Source organism: Bufo gargarizans, chromosome 2 (assembly GCF_014858855.1).
Source record: "Bufo gargarizans isolate SCDJY-AF-19 chromosome 2, ASM1485885v1, whole genome shotgun sequence".
NCBI lineage: Eukaryota > Metazoa > Chordata > Amphibia > Anura > Bufonidae > Bufo > Bufo gargarizans.
In genome coordinates, this window is record NC_058081.1 from 561,056,517 (window position 1) to 561,072,745 (window position 16,229).

Here is a 16,229-nt window from a genome sequence, read left to right on the forward strand (position 1 = left end):
TTAAAAAACTAAAATAGACTACACATATTAGGTATCGCCGCGTCCGTAACGACCTGATCTATAAAACGGTCATGTTAATTTCCCCGCATGGTGAACGCCATAAAAATAAAAAAATAAAAACTATGAGAAAATTGAAGTTTTGCCCACCTTACTTCCCAAAAAAGGTAATAAAAGTGATCAAAAAAGTCGCATGTAGGCCAAAATAGTACCAATCAAACCGTCATCTCATCCCGCAAAAATGAGACCCTACTCAAGATAATCGCCCAAAAACTGAAAAAACTATGGCTCTTAGACTATGGAAACACTAAAACATGATTTTTTTTTGTTTCAAAAATAAAATCATTGTGTAAAACTTACATAAATAAAAATAAAGTATACATATTAGGTATCGCTGCGTCCGTATCGACCGGCTCTATAAAAATATCACATGACCTAACCCCTCAGATGACCACCGTAAAAAAAATAAAAATTTTTTTTGCCATCTTACGTCACAAAAAGTGTAATAGCAAGCGATCAAAAAGTCATATGCACCCCAAAAAAGTGCCAATCAAACCGTCATCTCATCCCGCAAAAAATGTGACCCTACTCAAGATAATCGCCCAAAAACCGAAAAAACTATGGCTCTTAGGCTACTTTCACACTAGCGTTCGATCGGATCCGTTCTGAACAGATCCGATCATATTAATGCAGACGGAGGCTCCGTTCAGAACGGATCCGTCTGCATTAAATTGGCAAAAAAAAAGCTAAGTGTGAAATTAGCCTGAGCGGATCCGTCCAGACTTTTACATTGAAAGTCAATGGGGGACGGATCCGCTTGAAGATTGAGCCATATTGTGGCATCTTCAAACGGATCCGTCCCCATTGACTTACATTGTAAGTCTGGACGGATCCGCACGCCTCCGCACGGCCAGGCGGACACCCGAACGCTGCAAGCAGCGTTCAGGTGTCCGCCTGCTGAGCGGAGCGGAGGCTGAACGCCGCCAGACTGATGCAGTCTGAGCGGATCCGCATCCATTCAGACTGCATCAGGGCTGGACGGAAGCGTTCGGGTCCGCTCGTGAGCCCCTTCAAACGGAGCTCACGAGCGGACAGCCGAACGCTACTGTGAAAGTAGCCTTAGACTATGGAGACACTAAACAATTTTTGGTTTTAAAAATGAAGTTATTGTATAAAACTTACATAAATAAAAAAAAATTGTATACATATTAGGTATCGCCGCGTCCGTGACAACCTGCTCTATAAAATTACCACATGATCTAACCTGTCAGATGAATGTTGTAAATAACAAAAAAAAGTGCCATAAAAGCTATTTCTTGTTACCTTGCCGCACAGAAAGTGTAATATAGAGCAACCAAAAATCATATGTACCCTAAACTAGTACCAACAATACTGCCACCCTATTCTGTACTTTCTAAAATGGGGTCCCTTTTTTGGAGTTTCTACTCTAGGGGTGCATCAGGGGGGCTTCAAATGGGACATGGTGTCAAAAAAACAGTCCAGCAAAATCTGCCTTCCAAAAACCGTATGGCATTCCTTTCCTTCTGCGCCCTGCTGTGTGCCCGTACAGCAGTTTACAACCACATATGGGGTGTTTCTGTAAACTACAGAATCAGGGCCATAAATAATGAGTTTTGTTTGGCTGTTAACCCTTGCTTTGTAACTGGAAAAAAAATATTAAAATGGAAAATCTGCCAAAAAAGTGAAATTTTGAAATTGTATCTCTATTTTCCATTAAATCTTGTGCAACACCTAAAGGGTTAACAAAGTTTGTAAAATCAGTTTTGAATACCTTGAGGGGTGTAGTTTCTTAGATGGGGTCACTTTTATGGAGTTTCTACTCTAGGGGTGCATCAGGGGGCTTCAAATGGGACATTGTGTCAAAAAAAACTGTCCAGCAAAATATGGCTTCCAAAAACCATACTGGCGCACCTTTCACTCTACGCCCCGCTGTGTGGCCGTACAGTAGTTTACGGCCACATATGGGGTGTTTCTGTAAACAGCAGAGTCAGGGCAATAAAGATACAGTATTGTTTGGCTGTTAACCCTTGCTATGTTAGTGGAAAAAATGGGTTAAAATGGAAAATTAGGCAAAAAAATGAAATTCTCAAATTTCTTCCCCATTTGCCAATAACTCTTGTGCAACACCTAAAGGGTTAGCAAAGTTTGTAAAATCAGTTTTGAATACCTTGAGGGGTGTAGTTTATAGAATGGGGTCATTTTTGGGCGGTTTCTATTATGTAAGCCTCGCAAAGTGACTTCAGAGCTGTAGTGGTCCCTAAAAATTGGGTTTTTGTAAATTTCAGAAAAATTTCAAGATTTGCTTCTAAACTTCTGAGCCTTGTAACATCCCCAAAAAATAAAATATCATTCCCAAAATAATTCAAACATGAAGTAGACATATGGGGAATGTAAAGTCATCACAATTTTTGGGGGTATTACTATGTATTACAGAAGTAGAGAAACTGAAACTTTGAAATTTGCTAATTTTTAAAAAAATTTGGGTAAATTAGGTATTTTATTATGCAAAATAATTAATTTTTTTGACTTTATTTTACCAGTGTCATGAAGTACAATATGTGATGAAAAAACTATCTCAGAATGGCCTGGATAAGTCAAAGTGTTTTAAAGTTATCAGCACTTAAAGTGACACTGGTCAGATTTGCAAAAAATGGCCTGGTCCTTAAGGTGAAAATGAGCCTGGTCCTTAAGGGGTTAAAAATGTATTTTATTTATTTTTTGTTTTTGTTTACTGTAGGCCCCAACATTGGGGAAATGGCAAAGAGAACGCACAAAGTGAGCTGGAGTATAACAATGGCTGGGGATCAGTGGCGTAGGGATTGCCATAGCAACCATAGCAGTGGCTATGGGGCCCTACGCCACTGGGGGCCCTCCCGGACTGCATTCATTTTTTATTTATTTTTTTACACAGCCAGGCAGCCAGGTGGGCGGGGCTTGGGCGGTCCGCGGCTGTAGTGGGCGGGGCTTGGGCGGTCCGCGGCTCGGGCCTGGCTGGGGGGGAAGCCAAGGAAGGAGTAGTCAGGTCAGGACTGGAGTAGGCGGGCCCGAGGCGCACTGCTGCACGAGCAGAAGATGAGGTAGGCCAGTGAAGGGGGGATCTGTGGAGGACACTAAAGGGGGGATCTGTGGAGGACACTAAAGGGGGGATCTGTGGAGGACACTAAAGGGGGGATCTGTGGAGGACACTAAGGGGATTGGGACACTGAGGGGGATCTGTGGAGGACACTGAAGGGGGGATCTGTGGAGGACACTGAAGGGGGGATCTGTGGAGGACACTAAAGGGGGGATCTGTGGAGGACACTAAAGGGGGGGATCTGTGGAGGACACTAAAGGGGGGGATCTGTGGAGGACACTAAAGGGGGGGGATCTGTGGAGGACACTAAGGGGGGATCTGTGGAGGACACTAAGGGGATCTGTGGAGGACACTAAGGGGATCTGTGGAGGACACTAAAGGGGGGATCTGTGGAGGACACTAAAGGGGGGGATCTGTGGAGGACACTAAAGGGGGGATCTGTGGAGGACACTAAAGGGGGGGATCTGTGGACGACACTTGGGGGGGATGTTGGGGTGGGAGGTCCTGGAGGGGTGTTTGGGTGGGAGCTCTGGAAGGGGTGGGAGGTCCAATAGGTATGTGGGGGTGGGAGATCCGGGAGGGGGGGCCCATCATTTTTTTTTGCTATGGGGCCCAGTCATTTCTAGCTACGCCCCTGGGAGAGGGATAGAGAGGATGGGCCGGGACAGATGGGATGCTTCAGCAGCAGGACGTACGTGTGAGGGAAAAGGCGCGGCCAAAAGTGGGCATGCACCAGGCAGGTGGTGTTTTGCAGATTGGAAACCTGAAGAAGAGCATTTTTGGTGAGGGCAGAGCGACGGATGGATGATCTCCCTGTTTTGTCAGAGCGACATGCCTCCTGGAATGGGGCTGGGGCCTGGAGGCTGTTAACTTGAGAAGTGTTCTGCTTTGGGAAAAAAAGGCGGCCTCAGCGGCGAACCCTTTTCAGGTTATCTGTTCTCAACTTTAGGGTCCATTCACACGTCCGTTTTTTCTTTCCTGATCTGTTCCGTTTTTTCAGGAACAGATCAGGACCAGATCTGGACCCATTCATTTTCAATGGGTCCTGGAAAAAAATCGGACAGCACAATGTGTGCTGTCCGTTTCCGTTGTTCCGTTCCGCATGTCCGTTTAAATATAAAACATGTCCTATTCTTGTCCTGAAAAATCGGATCCTGGTACAATGCAAAGTCAATGGTTCCGCAAAAAACGGAAGACATTCGGATGTCATTCCGTATGTCTTCCGTTTTTTGCGGAATCCGTTCCTGGAAACACATAGCAAATTTTTTTTTTTTTTTTTTTTTTTTCAAAGAAATCCAAACAACTTTATTTGATTATTGAAATGTATACATGTTTCCGTTTTTTGCGGATCCGCAAAAAACGGATGACATACGGAAACATTTTCAGGAACAACGGATCCGCAAAAAACGGACCGTTTTTCAGGATGAAAAAAAACAGGACGTGTGATCACCTGTAGTATCTTTTCTTCTCAGTTTAATATCTCTTACATCCCCTATCTGGTGACCATATACAGGTATATAATGGATTTTTTGAACAGAGAGAGTGAAAAAGAGCTTGCTCTGTCATTTGCTCGGTCACATTGACCTACTCTACTGCGGATCGCCTTTGTATGTGGCTGTGTATGCTGGACTCTAAGGGACTGCAAATGGCTCTGCGGGTAAGGCCATGTCTGACTTCTTTCTCCTGCCCCTCTGCAGGGGTTTAGGCTGGGACAGGTGGGACAGCTGCAGATAATACAATTGCTGGGATCACCTGTCTTATTTTTTGTATCCGTTTAATATCTCCCACGAGCCCCTATCTGACGACCATATATTTAATGGATTTTTAGGACAGGGAGAGTGAAAAAGAGCTTGCGGATATCTGGGCGTGAAGACAAAGCTTTTCTACATTTCAGCCATGCTAACCATTCCTTCTCGGTGCTAACTGTGCCCCTGCTGTGTTGGCGACTTCCTCCTCTGTATCCACCTCGTGCTTCCACTGAGCCCCCACTGTCAGGTGGGAACTCCATCAGTAGCGCCTCTACCAACGTTCACTTGTACTCGCGCATCTTCGGCTGACGCTCCAGTGATGGAACTAAGGACGACACGTTGTCCTTGTAGTGGGGATCCAGCAGGGTGGCCACCCAGTAATCAGCATTGCTAAGAATAAGGGCAATTCGGCGGTAATTGCACTGGCACTGTAGCATGCAGTCGCTCATGTGTGCCAGGCTGTCCAGAGGCAACGACAAGCTGTCTTTGGTGGGAAGTCTTGTCTGTGTCCTCTGTATCCCCCCAGCCACACTCCAGTGATGCCCATTAGCTGATTTTGGTGCCACCCTGCTGTGAACCGGGATCCTCCTCATCCTCCAAAAACTGTGCCCTGGCTGGAGAGTTTTGTACCTGACCGCTGTTGGTTCAGGAACCCACCATCTAAGCCACCTTTAGCGACTGGCCTGATAATCGTGGGAATGATCCCGGTTCCTCCTCCTCTTCCTCCTGGGCCACATGCCCATCCATCAGCGCCTGAAGCATTTTTTCAAGGAGACATAGAAGTAGGATAGTAAGGCTGATGACGGAGTCAGCACTGTTGGCCATGTTGGTGAAGTACTTGAAACAGCACAACACGGCACACACGTCCCGCATAGAGTACCATTTCACAATGGTGAAATGGTACTGTTCCGCATAGTGACTCACTCATGCATGCTTCAGCTGAAACTCCACTATCGCCAGCTGATGCTTGCACAGTCTCTCCAGCATGTGCAAGGTGGAGTTCCACCTTGTGGATACGTCGCATATGGACCTTGCCACTGATGTGGACCTTGACACGTATGGCATTGCATGGCGCACACCTGATTTTTTCCGCCACTTGTTTGTGCAGGGCAGGGATGGCCTGCCTGGAAAAGTAGTGGTAGCTGGGAACCACATACGGTGGGACAGCTGCCGTCATGACGTTTTAAAACTGTCTCCACCAGACGGAATGGCAGCATTTCAAAAGGCCAGCAATTTTAAAATGCTGCCATTCAGGGCCTGGACTCACGGGTACTTCTTTCTCTCCAGTGTTTAGTGGATGGAAGCTGAAGGCTTCCATGGGACAGTGTGGAGATGCTTGCTGATTGTGACGGTGGTTGATGTTGCTGCCACATTCTCTGTTTGCGGGGTGGCAGGTGCCACTGTCGCTCCAGAGGGGGAGGAAGAGGACGAGAGCACAGCAGAAGCGGGAGCAGGAGGAGCCTCTGATCTTTTGTGGTTCTTCAGGTGTCTTCTCCACTGCAGCTCGTGCTTTGCGGTTAGATTCCGGATCATGCAATTGGTGCTCAGGTTTAGAAAATGTATGCCTCGCATCAGGCTCTGACTGCACAGCATGCAAACCACCCGTGTCCTGTCATCAGCACACTGCCTGAAGAACTGCCACGCCAAGGAACTCCTTTGCCCTGGCTTTGGTGTGCTATGTGTCTTGGCGCGTTGGGCAGTAGCAAGCGTACTGGCTGGGGGACAGCCGCTCTGCTTTTGCACGCTGCTCTCTCTATTGCTGTGCAGCTGGCACTGTGTGACCCCCACATCCTCAAACATAAGTGGTTGGGCATCAGTGCACTCAATTTCTTCCACTTCTGGGGCACGGCTAGGTGGATGGCCCACGAAAGCAGAGTCATCAAAAAGCCTAAGTGACTGCTGCATTACTTGGGGCTCAGACTGCTTGGCAAAGGGTTGAGGTGGAAAGCTAATGTCCATGGGCCCGCGGTGCCAACTCTTTGCTTTCAGCAGTGGACCAGGTGGAAGACAATGTGAAAGAACTGGAGGCGCTCTCAGCTATCCAATCTACTATCGTCTCTACTTGTTCTGGCCTCACCTTTCTTAGAGTGGTATTCGGGCCTACAAAATGTCGCATAAAGTCCTGTCACCTGCATGCTTCTTTTGGGCGCGTACCTGGCACGGATCGACAATGTCCTCTCCCTGCAGCAGGAACTTCACCAGCACCACGACCACGTCCCTTATTTGATGCTCTCCTCATTTGTTACAGTCAGCCATGAAATTGTCTGACAGACGAACAATTATATATCCATGTCACAGATGCAAAAGAGGTGTTTAGCACAAAATAATGATTAACTATTATATTTCCCTGTGAGGGTTGCAAGCATATTTTTTTTTTTAACCCTTAACCCCCAAAAAATAGGTCTCACCGACCCAATTAACAGATTGATTAACTATTATTTTTCCCTGTCACTGGTGCAAAGGAGTAGGATTGCACCAAACAAAAATGCAAACAGGTCACCCTCATACTGAACAGCACAATTAAGTATGGTATTTCTGTCTCACTGGTGCAAAGGAGCGGTATTGCATCGATCAATAATGCCTACAGGTCACCAGCACACTTTTACCAAATAAAGGACTAACACTCTCCCTGCCTGCAGCAGCATCCTGTCCCTACACTAGTTAGAGAAGAATGGCGGCACACCATATGATCTGACATTTATGCTTGCATGGTCACATGGTGCGCCGGCCAATCACAGCCATGCCAATACTTGGCATGACTGTGATGGCTTCAAAGTGCCCACAGCTTAAACGCTTTTTGATTGGCTGTGCTGCATTCTTTCAACTAGCTGTATTTAAACTACGGACATGGACTTTGGTGGCAAAGTCAGTGTTCGGGTTCGATACCCGGACACCATAATGTCCAGTATAGTCTCGAACGTGGCGGTCCAGGTTCGCTCATTACTAGTTATAGAAGCTCAGGTTGCTTTGAAGCAGCTTTGAACTTGTCTACATTGTTGGGTCTGGTGTCTCTCATCTTCCTCTGGACAGTAACCCCAAGGGCTGGCTGGCACATTTTAGCTGAAGGCAAGCACAGTACACACTGCATGTATTATACTTCATATATCACATATCAGTACACTGCTGTGTATACTATATATCTGTACACACTGCATCTATTATACTTTTATAATACATGTAGTATATACAGATATACTATATAGTATACAGAGCAGTGTACTGATATGTGAGGTAAGAAGTTTAAATTACACCTGGTATGTCACTGCTTTGCATATACTATATACCTGTACACACTGCATGTATTATACGTCATACATCACATATCAGTACACTGCTGTGTATACTATATATCTGTACACACTGCATCTATTATACCTCGTACCTGACATATCAGTGCTCTGTGTATATACTTTGTGTCAGGTGCGAGGTACAAAAGATGCAGTGGGTACAGATATATGTGGACAGTCATTTATTATGGTCACTTTTGAGGTACGTGAGATAGTTAATGTTACGGTCAGTTTTAGGGTTAGGATTAGTATTAGGGCCAGTATTTGGGTTACATTTATAAAGTCACAGAATAAAATGCACTAGAACAATAGAGGCAAATATATGGACTAAGCCCTCACTCTAATGATAAAATCGGAGACTTTTAGCCAATATATTTTGATCAAAACCTCTGTGTCCACCTAAACAGCGCCAAGGTGGTCTCAGGTCAGGCAGGTCCTGCTGTATGCCTACCTATGCAATTGTGCATCTACTGTATGTTTAGGAGGTACATATAGGTGTGCGTGCTCTCATCGGTTGCTGGATGCACACAGAGGTTAATAGAAGCAACATACTACATGTGGAGGGTCTGCGCTCCTGAACATAGATGCACAACTGCATAGGTAGGTATAGAGCAGGACCTGCCTGACCTGAGACTAACGTATTTGGGCCTAATAGCAGGTCTGAGCGTGGACTGGTTTGGATATTGGTCGCAGGTGTGATACTGAGATAAATTTTATAGCCTCGCGGATTAAGCATATTTGATATGCCATTTTAGTACCTGGCCCTCAAAAGGGGAAAAAAATAATAATAAAATAATAACCAAAGATACAGAATAGAAGATGGGGGGGGGGGGGGGGATTGAACTCGCCAAAAGGAAGCAATGCAGGTTCCGCAAAAAATATAGAGGAATTTTTGAAGTCCCCACAGATTAAAACACGTACTGTTGAAAAACAGCAGGGACAATCCGAGGAAAGTGGGGGGTCTGCCCAAGCCCCTCCAGAGGAAAATCCTCAGGAGGGAATAAAAATAGGAGGACATCTAGGTAACCCGGAAAATAGAATAGATGATATAGACCCAAAATTGTCAGTAAATCATTCTAACCATGCATTGGGGGAATTGGCGAGTAAAATCTCCTCGGTTCAATCTGATATTATGATCATTAGAGACGATATGGATAAAATGCGGGAGAGGGTGCAGGATTTACAAACTAATGTGGTTAATATGAAGGTAGAAATGAATACCATGAATAAAAGATTATTATTAATAGAAACTCAAAACGGGACTTTGGGGAAAAGGCTCACAGATCTGGAGGACAGGTTGCGAAGAGTCAATCTTCGCTTTGTTGGATTTCCCGAGGGGTCCGAAAAAGAAGACCCCGCGGGTTTTATCCAGGGTTGGTTGATGGAAAAGATTGGCCCAGAATACCTGTCCCCCAGATTCATGGTGGAGCGAGATCATAGGATACCGAGCAGGAAACCACCCCCAGGAGCGACCCCTAGAGCACTACTTGCAAGGTTAGTTAATGCAAAAGATCGCGATACTGTGCTTCGTAGGAAATGGGATTTACAGGGCTTAGAATATGATGGAAACCGTATTGGTATATACCCCGATTTCTATAGAGAAACAGAGAAATTTCCAAATATAAAGAGAAGATTGTTTAAGGCAAAAATAAAATTCTCGCTATTATACCCGGCTAAGCTCAGGATTGTTTACCGGGAACAGGTTCAGTTTTTGCTAAGCCCTGAGGAAGCACTGAATTGGCTGGATCATAATGGTGTAGGAGACTAGAAGAAGGGAAGAAAAAGGAAGGGGAAAGAAAAGAAACAGAAGGAAGAAAAGAAAGGAAAAAAAAGGAGAAGGCTGGAGGGGGCGGAGGGAGGCAGGATGAAAGAGGTTTTTCGAGGATGTACCATCCCTGTAGACCATTATGGGGGGGGGGAGGGATTTGCTTGCTGTTTCCCAGTGTCGCCCGGGGCGCTGTACTCGGCTAGACTGCGCTAACTTCCTACCGTTTTTCCTAGGGATATGATATATCGGATTTTGACCTGGAATGTGCGGGGCCTGGTCGATAGACTTAAAAGGTGTATTGTATTCGATCAAGTGGCCAGGCACTTACCCGCTATTGTGGGCTTGGTAGAGACTCACCTCATTCCAGATAATATAGCACGGGTTAATAAGAAATGGGCCTCATACGAATATCATGCCTGCCAGTCTACTTATTCCAGAGGTATAAGTGTATACGTCCATAAGAATGTCGATTACATCCCCTTGAAGCAGCTGGTTGATAAGGAGGGAAGGTATATTTTTTTGCATGCTAGATGGAATGGGGTTATTTGTATAATTGCATTTATTTATAACCCTCCCCCATTCTCGGCCGCTGTAATTACAGATTTGGTAGAATTTATGAGTACTCGGCAGGGCTGTCCCACATTGGTGATGGGCGACTTCAATAATGTCATGGACATGGACCTGGACAGAGCGTCTGTTTCAGCCCATAAGAGAGTTGGGGGAGCTACCCCACTAGCCAGGATGTCTCACGAAATGGCGCTAGTGGATGTATGGCGGTTCCTGTATGGAAACAAGAGGGAATACTCCTGTTTCAGCTGCTCTAATAGGTCCCTGTCCAGGATTGACCTGGCGCTTGCGAATGTGGAGTTTCTACAGTTTATAGTAGGTATGAAATATGAGGTACACAGTGTCTCGGATCATTCACCTATATTAGTAACGATACGGAAAAAGGATGAATTGAGGAAGGTAGTACGATTCAGATTCAATCCCCACTGGATAAGTATTATAAAAGAACACACAGCTATGGTTGAAACCATACAGGAGTTCTGGAGCAGAAATTATGAGTCGACTCACATACATTTTGTTTGGGACGCATTAAAAGCTTTTTTACGGGGACTTTATTTTGTTAAAATAAAAAAATCTGACAACGGAGTTTGCCAGAGAGGGAAAACAACTAGCTGAACAAGTTAAAATAGCAACAGGTGAAGTGTCTAAAGATAAAAATATGTCCACTGCCTCTCGACTACAGCAGGCGAAGGAGGAACTTAATAACTACTTAAGAAATAAGGCCCAACAAAAGGTTTTCTTTACGGGACAGAGATACTTCTGTGAGTCGGGCCGAGCAGGCGGAATGCGCAGCGTCCATCGTACGAAATCAAAGACCCGCTAGTAAAATAATGAGTCTGAAAAATATGGAGGGTGGTTTGGTCACAGAAACAGAGCCTATTAAACAATTACTGATAGAATATTTTGCGAATATATACAAAACTGAGCAGAAAGAAACGGTGGACACCATTGATGCTTTTCTTGACACATTGGATATTCCGACACTCTCCAATGAGGAAAATATTAAATTAAACGCCCCACTGCAACTAACTGAATATAGGGAGGCACTTTATACTATTAAGGGGAATACTGCCCTGGGCTCTGACGGCTTACCTTTTGAAATATACAGGAAATACGGAGAGACTCTGCAGCGAGTCTTTGATGAGAGACTGCTGCAGCGAGTCTTTGATGAGTCGGTAGACGTGGGTAGACTGTCACCCTCTATGTCTGAGGCACTAATTACCCTGATCCTGAAGAAGGATAAGGATGCGCATGAAGTCGGCTCATATCGGCCGATCTCATTGCTCAACACAGACACAGACTGATTACTAAACTAATAGATCCGGATCAAACCGGGTTCATTCTGGGTAGACATATACAAACAAATATTCGCAGGTTAGTCGCCAATGTTCAGTTTGGAGAGGGACGGCTCCGCTCCATCCTGTCACTTGATGCAACGAAAGCGTTTGACAGGGTGGAGTGGAGCTACCTCTGGCAGGTAATGAGGAAGATGAACTTGGGCGAGTATTTCATCAAATGTGTTGAAATGCTATATAGTCACCCTACTGCGAGAATATTGGTGGACGGAGATTGGTCTATGCCCTTCGTATTAAGTTGGGGAACTAGACAAGGTTGCCCGCTCTCTCCCCTGCTTTTTGCTATTTTTTTTTTAGAGCCCCAGGCTATTAAAATAAGAACAGATCCGAATATAGAGGGTTTTGGGGTATACAGGATAAGATTAGTTTATATGCAGACGACGTCCTCGTATACTTGAAACAGGGATGGAAGGTGCTGGAGTATGTAATGACACTGATAGATGATTTTGGAAGTATTTCCAGATATGAAATTAATTGGACAAAATCAGTCCTTCTGCCCCTGTTTCACACTCCTCCCAACACTAACTCTAGAGGTATGGTATTTAAGCCCCCTGCACATCTTGGAAATTAAGATAGGGACTAGATTAGCGGACTATCACAAATTAAACTTGGTCCCCTTAATGGAAAAAATAAAGGGTAAAATAAATACATGGCAAAAGTTACATCTATCCCAGGCGGATAGGATGGTGCTAATAAAAATGGTCCTGTTACCACAAATACTGTACCCACTCACAGTTTGTCCAATCTGGATTGGTGATCCCTTTTTCTATGCTCTAGAACAGGCATGCTCAACCTGCGGCCCTCCAGCTGTTGTAAAACTACAACTCCCACAATGCCCTGCTGTTGACTGATAGCTGTAGGCTGTTCGGGCATGCTGGGAGTTGTAGTTTTGCAACAGCTGGAGGGCCGCAGGTTGAGCATGCCTGCTCTAGAACAACAATTTAATTATGTTATATGGGGGAGAAAAAGGGTTAGAATCCGCCAGAAGTATCTAGGGCTATCAGAAGAACAAGGCGGATTATCCGTTCCTTATATGCAAGGATATTATTTGGCGGCGCAGATACAATGGTGTATGGGACAATGTTCTCAGAGCTTTATGCAGAAACTAACAGCGTAATTTGAGGGGATTCACAGAGATATATTCACGGTATGGGATTCCGGTTTTCTTGCTATAAAGGGAATATCGTGCCCAATAAGCCACATGCTTCATTGCATGTGGAAGAAAATCAAAAAGATATTGGGCATTAAGAATAGCGCTATTTTTCTCCAGCTTGGCATAATAATAACTTAACAGAGCTGAGATCTATAGAACACAAATTCTGGGAAAGAAGGGGTATCTTTCGAATTTCGCAAATAATTAACGACACTGGGTTGTGTACACTGGAGGAACTTTTTTTGGGAAGCGAGATTAACATAATGGTTAAGTATAGATATGCACAATTGCACCACGCTTTTCGCTCCATTAAAGATAATCATTATATAATAGCTGAAGATGATGAATTCACTAATTTTCGCTACACTTTTTGTGGCACATGGATATCTGTTTCACAAATATATAAAAAATAATTATTAGGTTTAGTTAAGGTTATTAAATTCACTAGTGAAGATAGGTGGCAGCAAGATGCCGGACACGAGATCATACTTAATTGGCGCAGTATATATAGCAGCATAAAGAAAGCCTCTATATCGAAAAACTATCGTTTGATACAATTCGACATTATACACAGGTTATATTATACTGCATTGTTGCTTGGTAGCTTTAAAAACAGTGCTAATGATAAATGTCCTAAGTGTTGTCATGAAAAGGCTGATTTTAAACATATGTTATGGAATTGCCCAGCTATAAAAACTTTTTGGGAACAAATATATGATGAATTACATAGAGCTACTTCCCAGAAATATCCAATGGAATTATCATTGGCACTGCTGGGACAACCACCAGGCACCATGATAAATAAACATCATAAACTACTGTGGTTGAAAGGACTAATGATAGCTCGGGTTATTATTACTAGGTTCTGGGGCTCTGAAAAATACCCGGAATATGAAACCTGGAAAGGATTAATGAATAAGATCAAGAGTTATGAAAAGATATTATTTGAAGGATCCCAAAAGATACTCGACTGAGAACGAATCTGGGAAGATTGGTGATGGGCTCTAGGATCGATGGAACCTGGGAAAGGCGTGGAGAAGCAGTCTTTTTTTTGTGGCCGTGCGGCGCTCCTGGCGACACTGGGGTAACAATGGGGCAACAACAAGGGGTATGTAATTAGGCGTTATGAATCCTCAGGTCAACAAAATTGAGGCAATTCGGAATTGGCCCGACCTATCACTACTCGGCAAGTAAAGTCGTTCCTGGGAATGGTGGGATACTATATGGGGTTTGTCCCCCACTTTTCTACAGTGGCCGCACCATTGACAGGCCTTATGAAGGGACGCAAGTCAGTGATGGTCCACTGGAATGAGCAGGCGGAAAAGGCTTTCTCCGCTTTGAAGTCGGCCCTGTGTGGGTCCCTGGTTTTGGTGACGGCCGACTTCAAAAGGGAGTTTATAGTACAGACCGATGCCTCCGAAGTAGGTCTCGGTGCTGTACTGTCTCAGTAAGTCAACAGGGAGGAGCATCCTGTTGTCTTCCTCACCCGGAAGCTTACCCCAGCCGAGACCAGGTATGGTGGAGAGAGAGAGTGCCTGGCTATTAAGTGGGCATTCGAGTCTGTTTGCTATTATTTGTTGGGGAGAAAGTTTCGTCTGGTGACCAACCACTCTCCTCTCAAATGGATGAGTCAGGCCAAGGACAGAAATGCCCGTGTCACCCGGTGGTTTCTGTCTTTACAAAATTTCAAGTTTTTGTTGGAACACAGGGCAGGCCGGAAGCCCTGTCCCGGATACACTGTTTAATGTGTGTCCACCCCCTCAGGGTTGAACAAAGGGGGGGTATGTAGGAAGGAACAAGGGGCCGTCATTGATGGTCGGTATGTGTCACAGAGGTTCCTGGCCTCGGTGAGGTAAGAGCCAGTTTTTCTCAAGTGTCATTATTGCAGATTGCAGTCTGACACTTCAGCTGTTTAGTGTGGGAGTAGTCAGAAGTGCTGGGTGGGTGGCTTCTCCCCACATTCCAGACCAGGTCTTTGCAGGCTTATAAAGCAGTCAGCACTATCAGGTGGTGTGGATCTACCTCTATCTGACAGTGAAGCTGTGGAGTCCTCTGTGCTGAAGTCTGAAGACTGCAAACAGGCGTGCAGGCTGCCTAGAAGCCTGCCAGTGAACCTTTCTGTGGCTAAGCAGCCAGGTGTGAACTGACACCTAGTATTCCAGGTGAACATTGTTTTGTTTTGCTGTGTATGAACAAGCACCAAGACTGTTATGTTTTGCTGAGTGTGAATAAAACACTGAAGTTTGATTTACAACCTGGTTCCTTGCCTCTATACTGCGTCCACTAACCTGTCTACCAGAGCAAATCCCCACAAAATAAATTTTATATATATATATATATATATATATATATATATATAATGGAAAAAAATCGGACAGCACTCCAGACGGTTTCATCAGTAAAGCAAGTGTCTTTAATCACCCATGTGGTGGCAGCAAAAAAGCAACGTTTCGGCTCTACATGAGCCTTTCTCAAGGCTTGAGAAAGGCTCATGTAGAGCCGAAACGTTGCTTTTTTGCTGCCACCACATGGGTGATTAAAGACACTTGCTTTACTGAAGAAACCGTCTGGAGTGCTGTCCGATTTTTTTTCCATTGTCTACTAGTGGGTAAGCTCCAGTTACCGTGCTCGGACTCTGCACCCGCTTTTTGTTTCACTAGTGGTGCTGCCGGTAGATTTTCATATTATATATTATATATATATATATATCCTAGTAGAAGGACCCGGCTTTGCACAGGTATATTTCATCTATTTAATTTAATATTTGTGTGTGTCGTTAAAAGATATCGACACTATCCACTATAACAGTGACATCTACAGTACCCCGCCCCTTAACAGTGACCTTCAAAGCAGCCTGCTCCTTTAACAGTGAATTTCATAGCCCCCCACCCCCTTGACAGTGACATCCACAGGGGCCCGCCCCCTTAATAGTGACCTCTATATCACCCGCCCCTTAACTCTGACCATAGTTTACAGTCCTCTTAACTGACCTCCACCATTCCTGACCCCCTTAACAGAGACCTCCACAGCGACTGCCCTTTAATAGTGACTGCCACAGTACCCCGCTCCCTTCACAGTGACCTCCACTGTAACCCACTGCCCCTTTAATAGTGGCCTCCACAGTCCCCTCCTTCCTTAACAGTGACCTCCACAGTGCTGCCCCTTTATTAGTGACCTCCACAGTTCCCTGTCTCGTTAACAGTAATTTCAACATTAACCCGCCCCCTTAACAGTGACCTCCACAGAGCTCCTTTCCTTTA

At 44.9% G+C, this 16,229-nt stretch overlaps 1 pseudogene; it reads left to right on the forward strand.

The window, feature by feature from the left end:
• The first annotated feature begins 4,501 nt into the window (after nt 1–4,501).
• On the forward strand, nt 4,502–4,714 carry LOC122929759 (annotated as a pseudogene).
• The last annotated feature ends 11,515 nt before the right edge of the window (nt 4,715–16,229 follow it).